The sequence below is a fragment of the Vigna unguiculata genome, unplaced genomic scaffold (genome assembly GCF_004118075.2).
Source record: "Vigna unguiculata cultivar IT97K-499-35 unplaced genomic scaffold, ASM411807v1 contig_111, whole genome shotgun sequence".
Lineage (NCBI taxonomy): Eukaryota > Viridiplantae > Streptophyta > Magnoliopsida > Fabales > Fabaceae > Vigna > Vigna unguiculata.
Window position 1 is genome coordinate 53963 of NW_021010817.1, and position 12906 is coordinate 66868.

At 36.5% G+C, this 12906-nt stretch overlaps 1 long non-coding RNA gene across 1 annotated transcript; it reads left to right on the plus strand.

The window, feature by feature from the left end:
• Positions 1 to 11705: 11705 nt before the first annotated feature.
• Positions 11706 to 12263, plus strand: LOC114171127. The gene is made up of 3 exons (XR_003601355.1): positions 11706 to 11842; positions 11919 to 12056; positions 12147 to 12263. It is a non-coding gene; the product is annotated as an uncharacterized LOC114171127 (long non-coding RNA).
• Positions 12264 to 12906: the final 643 nt, after the last annotated feature.

Sequence of the window (12906 nt, forward strand, 5' to 3'; positions counted from 1 at the left end):
TGCCTGTGGATTATTTGGGTTCATTGAGAAACTATCCAAAGTGCAAAAAAAAAAAAATAGTAGCCTTAACTCTATTGGCATGGCGCCTGGCGGCGCGAGGCGAGTTGCTAGGCGATAGGGGCCAAACAGAGGCCATTGGGATCGCGTGGCGCTTGACGGCAAGGGTGGTTCCGCTAGGCGACTATACTGTCAGAAAATGGCTATGTTTTTCTCTGGTTTCTTGACAGAGAGAGGGTTTCGCTAGGCGATATGTGCTGTGATTTTGCCTGATAGTGCTTAGGTAGCGCCAGTCGATAGCACAGAGCAGTGTGCTCTTTTGATTTATGTTTTGCGTGTTTGTGATGTGGGACTTGGACCAAGAGATGCTTGTTTGTGTCATGAGCGAGTAGGTTCATGGTTGGTGGTGAACACGTTATAATATGAGCGGGGAGGTTCATATTATGATGCTCTCGTGTGAGGATACGAGCGGGGAGGTTTGTATGTTTCGTGCTCACACTTGAGGGCTGCTACGAGCTGTGAGGTTCGTAGTTGTTGGATCACGTGTGTTGGACTACGGGTCAGGAGGTTCGTAGAGTTGGACTACGAGTAGGCAGATTCGTAAAGGCAGGACCACGAGCGGGTAGGTTCGTGGAAGCATCATATATCTTGGGTCCATGCTAAAGTAATTGCTTGGTGATTTGGATGTGTGTAACATCCCGACAGGATATTACGGATTTAACAATAAATAAAGAAAAAATAAACATTTTTATTTAATAATACTTCATTTTCCAAAACACGGGAAATTTAAATTTTTATTACTGCCAAATGTAATTCTAAAACCATAGTTTATAAAACTGAATTAATAAATAAAATGTCTCATAAGAGTTTACAAATCATCTCCAAAACATAATAATTAAAAAGACTCCCATGCTATCCCTGCTCCGTGGCTAAGTCTCACCAGCACCACCTGCATCAACATCAACTGCTCACGTGTACCGCGCACACGATCATCGCCAAACACAAACAGATAGGGTGAGCTTAACAGATTAAACATATAAATGGGTATACACATATATAACACACAAATATATGTAGACAACACATTCACCCCATATGAAGTCCAACCCATCTAATTCATTCCACCTGGCCACAACCAGGTTATTCAAGTTCTACTTCTTCTAGTGATCACCCCAAGGTGACTTACTGCCATACCTATCGGCCACAACCGATAGAGCACGTGCTGGAAACCATGCTACGGATCATACACCGTAACGCCAGGTGCAATTCTCAAATAGGAACATAGTTTGTAACATCCCAAGGCTACCAAACTTGTCAGCTAATTGCTAAGGAGGGCAATCCATATGGACCCATCCGTACTGGCCACAACCAGTACACTCACACCGGCAACACTCACTAACACGAGCTCAACTCAAGGGTTCCTCATGTTCATCCGTCATCCCGAGCTCAACTCGAGGGATGCCATTCTAAGCTCAACTCGAGGAATGTGACGTGCTTAACCCCTATCCCGAGCTCAACTCAAGGGATACGTTCCGAGCTCAACTCAAGGAACCCAACAATCCCACCTTTGAAGTATCACCAGAAGCCTTGTAGATCACGCCTACAGAATCCAACAACTAGGACTTACACCAACCAAATCGCCTAGCGAGGGATACGTACCGCCAGGCACCAAGTGCCTAAGAACCACCAATTTCTGCAACCACCGGCTGGTGGGACAGTCCACACCGCCAGGCGGACGCTCTCCAGGAGGCTGTTGTTTCTGCCACTATCGCCTGGCAAGACCTTCCCTTCCGCCAGGCGCCACCTGTACTAGAACCCCATTGTTTCCTTGCTATCGCCTGGCGGGTGCTACTATGCCGCCAGGCGCTACACCAGTAAGCTACGAAAATAAGAAATTTCCAATCCTCTGATCCGCTGATTGCCCAAACTTGAGCTTGTAACCTACATCATTTTCACCCAACTTGGTTGGTTCACATCTATACACTTCACACTAAATTGGATTTTTCTCCAACATCACGAGATTAGTTACTTAGCTAGCTTTCCCTCTCCATTCTGGTTTAACAACTTGGTTGCTCCTTAACACAAGTTGCCAACAATACTTATTTCTGAATGTCACATTTGCCTCAATACTATAGTCACTCTCGTAATTATTCAGAAACTAACCCTCATACTCCCTTACTCTTTTTTTTTATACCCTCATAGCTAACACACACACACACTAAACACCACTCACAAACCAGCTCACACACCAGACCCATTTTCTAAAACTAACCCTCATTAACTCTACACTAAACTCACTAATTCACCTCACTCACATACTCAGACACCATGCACAGACTAACCTGCCACCTCACTCATGCGCACATTACAACACCAACGCACACACTAGCACCACCTCACAATCACTCACCACTCACGCACACATTAACCTGCCACAAAACCCACACACATTACACACCATTCACACCTCACCTTACATTTACTCACCAACAGAACACCACACACTGCACTTAAAACTAACTCACTCACACTCACCTAACTAACTAACTAATTCACCCATACTTGAAGCTTCGACACTCACAATTCACTAACAAAATTCTGAATAAAAACCTGCCTCCATCCTTGGGCCCAACTTCTTCTTCTCTACTAAGCCTTAAGAGAATGAACATTCTTCATTTTCTTTAGTTCACCGATTTTCCTTATGCATATATATATATATATATATATATATATATATATATATATATATATATATATATATATATATTCAAGGATCAATTTCATCATCACAAACACCTAACTCTCAACCTCAAGGAACATAACATGTTCATCCCCACTCTAATCTCCCTCCCGAGAAACCAAGAACATCCAACGATTCGGTCATTAATCCTTTCCATCTCCGACAAGACCATTTGTAAACACCTTTTGAGATGTCACATATAAAAAAAAATCTTTCCAACTCAAAACACAATCACTAGTATCATCCTATCAAAGTAGGAGTTTTCACAATTATTATATCTCAAATTAACAATTGCAAAAATTTTCCATCTAAAACGACTTTCTTCATAAAAACCAAGTATGGTCCAACCAACCAACTTGAATAAATTGTCTAAACAAGTCTTAATATAATGCTTTAGGTTTAAACGTCGAAAAAGCTAACTATTACAATTTTAGCCAAAGGAACTTTTTAAAACAAAAAAATAAAACTTTGTAAGCTTCCCTACGAGCTCCTACCCATTAAGCTTCTTTGGCTAAAACTGCATCGATATCTACTCTTGTATAACACAAGTTATACGATCATCGCAAATGGAAACAACAACGACAAACTTGCAAGGGTAAGCTAACTATGTAACATATCACATAAATCAACATACAACTCACTTAACATTGCCATAACATATCAGAACTCATCCAAGCATTCAACTATCACATGTTCTCAAAGCCATGGCATGTAATCATCAACATATTTCCACTAAGTAATATTAAATGGAATGGAATTATCTCATAACTAACCACCCAACTAGTTCTCATATGCAATTTACCAAAGATGTCACTTCTCATTACTCTCACATTACAAATATCAAGAGCCTCGACGAAGTCCACAACTTCTCATCACTCTTATCGAGCCTCAACAAAGTGCACTACTTCCCAATACTCTTATGGAGCCTCAACAAAGTGCACCTCCAGTACAATTTATGTAGAGATACCTTCCAATATATTAATATCGAAGTATATACTATCTCATCATGATCACACATCAATCAACAATCACATGATTATCTACATGCAAGATCAATAAACACACAAGCACATAAAGGCCTCATCATCACATGTATCACAATACATTTACATCATACAATCCTCATCATTATACTTAACATACATCATTCATAATGCCTAACATCCAATACACCACAAACAGAGTGTATCACAATTTATCAGAACAAAATATCAGCTCAATACACTAATGAAAAAAAGTCTTGTGTAACATATATCTCCAACTACAGACCTCCAAACTAAGATCAGACCGTTCAAACTAAAGAATAACATGATATGGACTCACTATCAAACTTTCACCAAAATCTGACGGTTAACGACGAGAAAAACATAACTTTACGAAAACTACAAAGACTTTAAAATCAGTGGTGCCTAACGCCCAAAACTTGGTGCCCAACACCCCAAAACTCGAGACATGGAACTCGAAAATAGGAAACTAGCATCCAACGACCCCAAAACTCGAGACTCGGGGCCTGGCTAAAGGAAGCCAGTGCCCAATAGTCCCTACTAGGCCAAAATACAAAAATAGCGTTTTTTCATGAATAAGGCACTTGTTTCACACATACCACGCATCTAAAACATGTACGAAGCATACCAACCATCTCATAGCATTCCCATGAACTAGAAATTGTGCACACATCATGAGAACCCTTATATTAATATCTTCATGTGCGAGTACACACCACCTAATTCAACTCTAAAACATAAAACCCAAAATATATGTATGCTCACTTTGCCTAAAAAAAATAGAACAACATTGGACCATATTCACTCCATAAACCTTTCACCTAATTTGATCAACATTAACTTCAAAACACTTATCAACTCTAATGCAATTTCCATAAAAATAATTGCAGTTCTCTCTTTCATCATTCCCTAAATTTTCATTATCAGAAATTAAGAAAACTATTCCCAATGCCCAAATGTAAAGATTCATAGCCAACCAAAAATTGTTATCATTCAAATTTACCAACATGCTTTATGAAAATTATCATGCCTTAAGGACCATAAATATCAACACACCAAAATTATACAATGTCAACCAACTTACCTCCCAATGGCCTCCTTCTCCATAGCCCAAAAATCACAATTTCAAGAAAAGAAAAAATAAACCAGTTGTAATCATTGACTATACCAAATTATCTCAAAACTTCAAGATGATAAATAAAAAAAGAAAAAGAGTAACCCAATTTTACACCATGAATTCATCCACAAAATAGGGCCAAAATTCATGTTCTTAAAATTTATTCCTTAACCAATCAAATTTAACCATTAACATTAGAAGACCATGTAATCCCATACCTCATCACAATTCAAACAGAAAAATCAAAATAGCTTCCATTGGATCTCTATTAAGAAACCTTACTGCGCAACGCACGTCCATAAAACAAGTTCTCACACCAAATCACAAATTCCTTTTTTTTTTGCAAGTAGAATACATGGTGTAGTTCATGATGAGTCATTATTTTCTTCCATTCCACTAGCCTTTGTGTACCCATTAGACAGTTGATTAGTGCTTAATTGTTCATCTTTAGAGTGTTTTTCATCTGTTGGGCTTTATTGGGCCACTATTCTGAATTTGGACTAATTTCACATTATTTGGCCAAATTTTTATTTTTAATTATTTTTAGGTATTTGGGTGAAGCAATTTTGTAGCTTGGATGTCAATATTCAGTTTAAGAGAGTCGCCACATCATTTCCACATCATTTCCATGTCATTTCCACGTCAGCAAAGTCAATGGGTCAACATTTGAGGCCTAGAGTGACATTTTTGTAATTCTGCAGCTCATAATGGCAGTTTCGTAATTCTGAGTGGCAGGGGTGATATGACAACGAAATTAGGTCTGCATGGGGGAGACCAGCGCTCCTTCTTCTTCCACACTCTCTCAAACGTCCATTTTTGTTGTTATTAAGCTTTGGAAGGTGACCCATGGTGGCACAAGCGAAGTTTTTACGTTTTTCATTGGTTTTTAACGTTTTATGAGCCTTGGACAGCACATTGAAGTTGTATTAACGTTTTCTACCATTTGGGTAACATTTATATTGAAATATTCTCATTTTTTGTTGTTGTTATCGTTGTTGCCCCTTTCTTTCCTTGCTCATTTTCGATTCCTGCACCAATTTAGGTTTTCTACATCAATTTGCACTCATTTGGATGGTTGAATCAAAATTTATGTTTAAGCCTTATTCGGATTCCATGAGAAACTAAATTTGCGTGTTGATTCTTTGCAGAGAATGGATTGAAACCTTGAGATCAGTGTTTTGTTCGGTGGAGTTATGTTAATCTCTCAATTTTGAATTTGCGTTGGGTTTAAATGAAGAAACCATTCTGTTTTTGCTTAATTTGTAGAGTGGAATCATTATGTGTTCATGCTTAGTGCACTGTAGCAAATTCATGGTTGTGTGCTTTGCTTAATTGCACTTGAGTTCGAGTTCATTTGCGCTTAGTAATTAATTCGGGTCTCATTAGAGTTAATATAACACTTTTGAGTTGTAATCCGTGATTGGTGGATGTTCATTTGAAGCAAAGAATCAATGTTGTTTTTACATTGATTTTACATGTCTGCATTGAAGTTTTCAATTGTGTGTTGCATCCGTAAATCTGCCAACCCCCCCTTGTGTTATTGTTGTGTTCATCTGGAAATTTCGCTTTGAATGAAAATATTGGTCGTTGGGAGACAACTTGGTTCACTTTCATATACTGCATTTAATATGTTTTAATTTGGTGGGGTACGGTCTCTATCAGTTCCCCTTACCTGTAATTCCATCAAAAAGACTACCTTAGCTTTGCCCACTCCTCCCTTGCTCTTCAATCTCATGTTGCCTTCTCTTTTCTTTTCTTCACCAACTCCAATTTATTTTATCCATAAAACCTCTCTATTTCTCTAACAGTCATAGTAAAAAAAAAATACTAGGGTTAATTGGATGAAAATAAATAATACTAGGATTAATTGGCTGCACTTAACAACGTATTTGTCCCAACTCTTCACCTTCCAAGGTGCACCACGAATTTACCAAAACAAATCACATACAATTTCATCTTTTTTCCTCTAGCCAGAATTCAAACACACAACCCCTAAAACTCAAGCAACACTCTAAACCATATAAGCTATCCCATTTTTCTTGACCACCCACTCATGATAATTATTTTTCATGGGTCTTACATTCTCCCCAACCCGAAAAATTTTCGTCCTCGAAAATTGTACTTACTAGGAAACACATATGAATATGACTTCATTATATCTTTTCCAGCTCCCAATTAATCTTTTAGCATCCACTCAATTATTCATTTACCTAACTTACTCTCTTATGACCTTAATAAACCGTTCAGTTCCTCATCAATGTAACAAAATATTGTCATCCATAATTAATAATAAAATGAGCTTTGACCACAAATTGCCATTCCTACATCAATAATAAAACATCCTAAAATTTCAATTACCTCAAATTACTGCACAAAGATTAAATCCTAAAATTTCATCCATTAAAACTAAATCTCACAACCTATTTCCCAATTCATCAATTTGATCAACAAAATATACTATAACACCCAACAAAATATAAACACATAACCGTAACTCAGTCCAACATCCTTTCATAATTTTAACAAGCTTAGCTTCCAATATTAACCATCATATTTACTAAAGTAATACATATGTGTATACCATAAAATTTTTCTACATTTATACCAAATATTTATCCACAAATACATTTATCAAATTGCCATGGACTCATTAATCAAACTTAGTTCTATTGGACCATATACTATAAGCTACATGGTTGAAACACGACACCCACATATTTCTCTTACTTCCAATACTTAATGACTGAAACCATCACATACATTAAATTTTCAATGGATAAACCATATCACAACTTCATACATTTGACATAGCTTACCTGCACCTCCAATTGTTTTTCACGTAACGTCTAAATATCTAACACCTTGCAAATTCAATTCCTTTAACTTGTCATTCAAACAATATAAAAACTGCAAAACTTTTTTAGCAAAAGAATTTCCAAAACCACTAATTGATCAAGTTTTTATAATATATACATAACAACATTTCATAAACCCATTGTATCCTCACACTCAAATATTTTAGTTTGTACACAACATATATTGATATTAGTATTTAAAAACAAAAACCCACCACCAACACCTAGTAAACATTTTCACACACAGATGTATGTGAAACTAAAATTGTAAATGATTAACCATAAACCAAAATATTTTTATGTTTTTGCATGCATATATATATATATATATATATATATATATATATATAAACTACCAAATCCATAATTAAGATTACAATAAGATTGAATATACTCTTTTTATTTTTAATTGATTGAAAAGTGTGATTCTACAACAATACATCTCATATTTACTGGTCAATTGAATTCATGTTAAAAGGGTTTTCATAAGTTTCAATTGGACATATTTTTTAATGCTCATCAAATTCACCCTCCTCCCCCGCTTCTTGGCTTAGAAAGATCTTTTAAACCTATACTAAGTTTAGAAGTTAAATTGTTACTCAAATTTGCACTCATCAGTTGACATCATAGAGTTGGTGAGACAAACCAGCTTTAGGTCGAGTTCCAAGGGATTATTAATGTGATAAAAGCTTAAAAGAGGATCTTGTTGATCATAGGAAGAAAATTGACATTCTTTACAGCATAGAATAAGTAAATGATTGTACGTAAAATATGACGTTTGCTTAACATTACGTGTTTATCGTTTGAGCTCATAAATGCTTATCAAAAGTACTAGTGATATCGTTGTCGTTAGGCGATCAAATTACCACTACTTTAGCAACTTCAGTATTGCCAATTTGTAGTGAACAAAATAGTTAGGGTTAAGATAACCCTGAGTCGTCTCACAACGAATACAGAATTGATCTCAAATATTTGATTCTTAAAAATGCAATTAAAACTAGCAACTATAAAAATAGGGGGGTTTTGATATGCAAAGAAAATGACACGGAAGATTGTAAACACAGTAATAATAAATAGGTCAATTCCACTACTTTTTCTAAATAAGATTCTTCATTGGTTATCTAGAGATTATTGTTAAATTAATTATTGTTGTTGATTTACAAATCAATCAATGTAAAGACTCAATTCATTTGTTGGCATCCTCACTTTTAATCAAAGTATAGTCTCAATTAAAAGTGAGAATTGTTAGATTATCCATAGTAAATTCAATCAAAGTACAGTCTCAATTAATTTTACTATGTCTAATCATGTCTATTCCTTTGTTTCTTCACCAAATAGAAAACTTAATTAATCAAAGTAAAGTCTTGACTAATTTTAGTTAAAGTAATTACCACTAATCAAAGTAAAGTCTCAATTATTGGCAAAAACTTATTTAATCAAATTAAAGTTTCTAAATAAAATCAAAGTAAAGTCTCAATTTAATTTAAAAACCTTTTAGCTCATATGATTAGCATACAAGTAGATTTAAAATCATTATTTTCTATTCGATTAAGAAGCAAAGGACATAGATAAACAAAAACCACAACAATAATCAAAATAACAAACACATAAATTCATCTAACCTCAGAATCCATTTAAGAAATTACAGTGGAGTCAACCCTAAAAGCTTAGCCCTCCATGGCTTTGATGGAATACATGATGATATGAAGGAAAGAAAATAAAAGAAAGAATGAGAGATGTGGTGGAGACGGTATCTGCCAAAACCAGAGAGTTCTAAGAGTCTAAGCTGTCCGTTGAAAGTTGTCCCCTCTTCTGCTCCCTTAAGTTTCTTTATATAGGCTTCCACTGGACTTTGGGCTTTATCTGTCAGTTGCTAAAATCTTTTATTTTTATTTAATTAGTTAGCAACTTAATTCCTGTCCAATTTCCAATTCTGCCCCTCTCATTTAACCATATTTGCAGTTTTGACCAGAGTTGACTGCTGACTTTGACTAGTTGACCAGAGTTGACCAGTTTGACTGTCCTATCAGATGCTGACACGTGGCGCAGAGTGCAATTTCTCTCTCCAGACTAGGGTTTGCTGCGTTTAGGGTTTCATGGAGGCTTGTGGGTGACGGCGCGGCTGACGGCAATGGCGGCTGCTGACGGCGCGGCTCCTCCTTCTCCGGCGAGGCTTGACGGTGGCGGAGCAATGGCTGCTGCTGCGGACGTTTCGCAGGTGCAGGCGTGAATGAAGATGGTGAAGTTGCTCGCGCAAATCTGGTCCAGGTGTGTTTGCGAGGTGAAGTGGTGGTTGTTGGTTCGTGCGAAGATGGACGAGAATGAGGGTGCAGATTCGTGGTTGCGCTACTACAGCGAGAACGGTGATGACGGACGTCTCCGCTGTTGCCATGAGATGGTGCGAACGTGGCAGAGTTGCGGTGTTCATGGTGGTTGACGGAGATGGCGCCGCTGGATATGCGTTGCAGGTGAAGGTGGCGCGAAGGAGGAAGATGGTGGTGGTGGAAGCGCAAGGTTGCTGTTGTGCGAACGAAGATGGTGGCTGCTCGTCGTTACTACAGGAACTCGCGGTGGTGCGGGAAAGCTCGCGGAGGAGATCTGCAATGGAGGTGGCGTGACGGAACTGCGGAGTTGTGGCAGGTCTGCGGTGGTGGCGGAAGCTACGCGATCTGTGGTGGCGCGAGTGAAGAAGATGTGCGCTGTCACGGTGCTGATGGTGCGTGAAGGTTGCGGGAATGGAGGCTGTTGTTTCCGGCGAGTTGCAGTGGTGGCCGGCGAGGAGATGGCGGCGGCGGCTGCCATGGTGGGTGGAAGGGAAATTAAGGTTAGGGTTTCATGTGTGAGATGGAGGAGATGATGACGTGGCAAGATCTGAGTGCTCAATTTGGTGAGTGGAGGATTATGACACGTGGCAGCTTATGGTTGGCTAATTTTAAAAGGTGGGGATTGCCACATGGCATGATCTGGTTGAGTGGAGTTTAAGTGGTAGGAGGGGTGCAACTTAGTGAAAACTGGGGGTGCACAACAGGTTTTTGGTGGTCCATTCTAGAAGGAGTGTGCAAATAAAAACCGGGGGTGCATTTAGCTCCTGATTTATTCTTTTCCAAAATTTCCTGATATTTGGACTTATTTTGTAAATTTTAATATTTTAAATCCACACTATTAATGACCAAAAATAAATTCCAGCTGCATTAACAAACGTTAGAATATCCAATAATATTTTATGCAACTAAAATCAATTTTTACGCCACTTTTACCAAACTTACTCAAAAAATCCAATAATCACAAATCCTAATTAAATCAATCTTTAAGCACAGAAAATTCAATTAAATCCCCAAATTTAAATATTAAATGAGGGCAAAAATTTGAATTCATCAACTAAGTCTATAATGTCATATCATCCAATAGACAAAACACTTATGTATTCATGATTTGTTACTTATTGAAACTTGTGTCTTACAGATGAAGCATATAATCCAACTGAGACATATAGAACTTAATAATAACAATTAATATTAGTAAAAATTTAACGTTATGAAAGCTTGTAAACTTTTAAATTGTAGAATATTTTGCTACTTTTATTTTATATTTAATTCAATTTTTCAATAGTATTTGTTTCACTGTTTGTTTTATTCCTAATGTTCTATTTATATCTATTCATATTGTGTTTAATAATGAAAACTAAATACAATGTGTTCATGCTCTAATGAAATAATTACTTCATTAATAATTTACAGGAAAAAAATAATTATTTGTTTAAAAGTTTAAGAAAACTATTGATTAATAAACGTTAATTTATAATTTTAAAGCCAATTTATTAATTAAGTTTAATAATTAATTAATTAATTAATATTAATTTAAGGCAATAAAACTAAATATGGATAATGATTTTGTATTAAATGGATATAGTGGGTGGTTGTGGTTAACAAATACAAAGGTTCGGTTGTGAGTGGTTTTGTTTCATAAATTGATTCAATCAGATTGTTGTTATTCCAATGGAATTGTAATCGCAAATGATAAGATCTTGGTGTTAGAAGGTGAGAAGAGCGAGATGTTGAGCTTGGTGAAGAAGACTTTTTATTCTAACAAAGGAATTTTTCTTCGTGAACTTATCATCAATGCTTCTAATGTAAGTTATCATTTAAATTTGATTTTCTATTTGTAAATTTTTGGTAATTGTTATTGATTACGGTATGTATGCACAGGCTTTGGATGAAATCCAATTTGAGAGGCTCACAAAAACAAATATTTTAAAAATGATGAACTAATTGTTAGATTAATCATTCACAAGGCTAACAAAACACTTTCTATCATCGACAATGGTATTGGCATGACCAAAGCAGGTAGGTAGGTGGTGATATTTCACTTTCATTTGCATTGCATTGTCATTAATTGTATTCACATGTGTGTGTGTGTGTGTGTGTTTGTTTTAGATTTGGTCGATAATTTGGGTGTTGGCTTCTACTCTACTTATTTGGTTGCTCATAAGGTTATCCTCACCTCCAAGCATAATGACCATGACCAATATATTTGGGAATCTCAACCTAGTTACTCTTGCTTTTTAACCACGGATATCAATGACCAACGACTCCCCAGGGGAACTAAAATTACCCTTTTCCTCAAGGATGATCAAGTACACAAATTAAGTCATTCCATATTTTAAATCATTTCTTTTGTTTAATTTAAGTCATTCTCATGATTTGTTATATATTTTGTTCACTTATTATTACCAATAGTCAGAGTATTTGGAGGAGACCACCATCAAGAATCTCATTAGCAAAGATTGCCAACAAATTACCCATCCTATTTACCTTTGGAGCGAGAACACCAAAGACCATTGGAAACTTATTAACATTTGGTTGCACGACCAAGAGATGGACAATAAATTTGTGGCTTAAAATCTTGGCAAACACTTACCAGATCATCTTGCATTCAACATTCTTTTCAAATTGTCATTGAAATCTCTTAAAAGATTTGGATGCATATGCAAATCATGGGCTCTCTTGTTGGAAAATCCTAATTTCATGAACCTCTTTTACAATAACTTCATATCTAACCAAAACTCTTATTTTGATGATAGCTCTCTCCTACTATGCCTCGGTCGAAATTACGACCAATATAATGATGAGTCTTCCTTATATTCACTTTTTGGTATGATGTTTCAGAATTCGACAATATTAAATTGGCCAAATC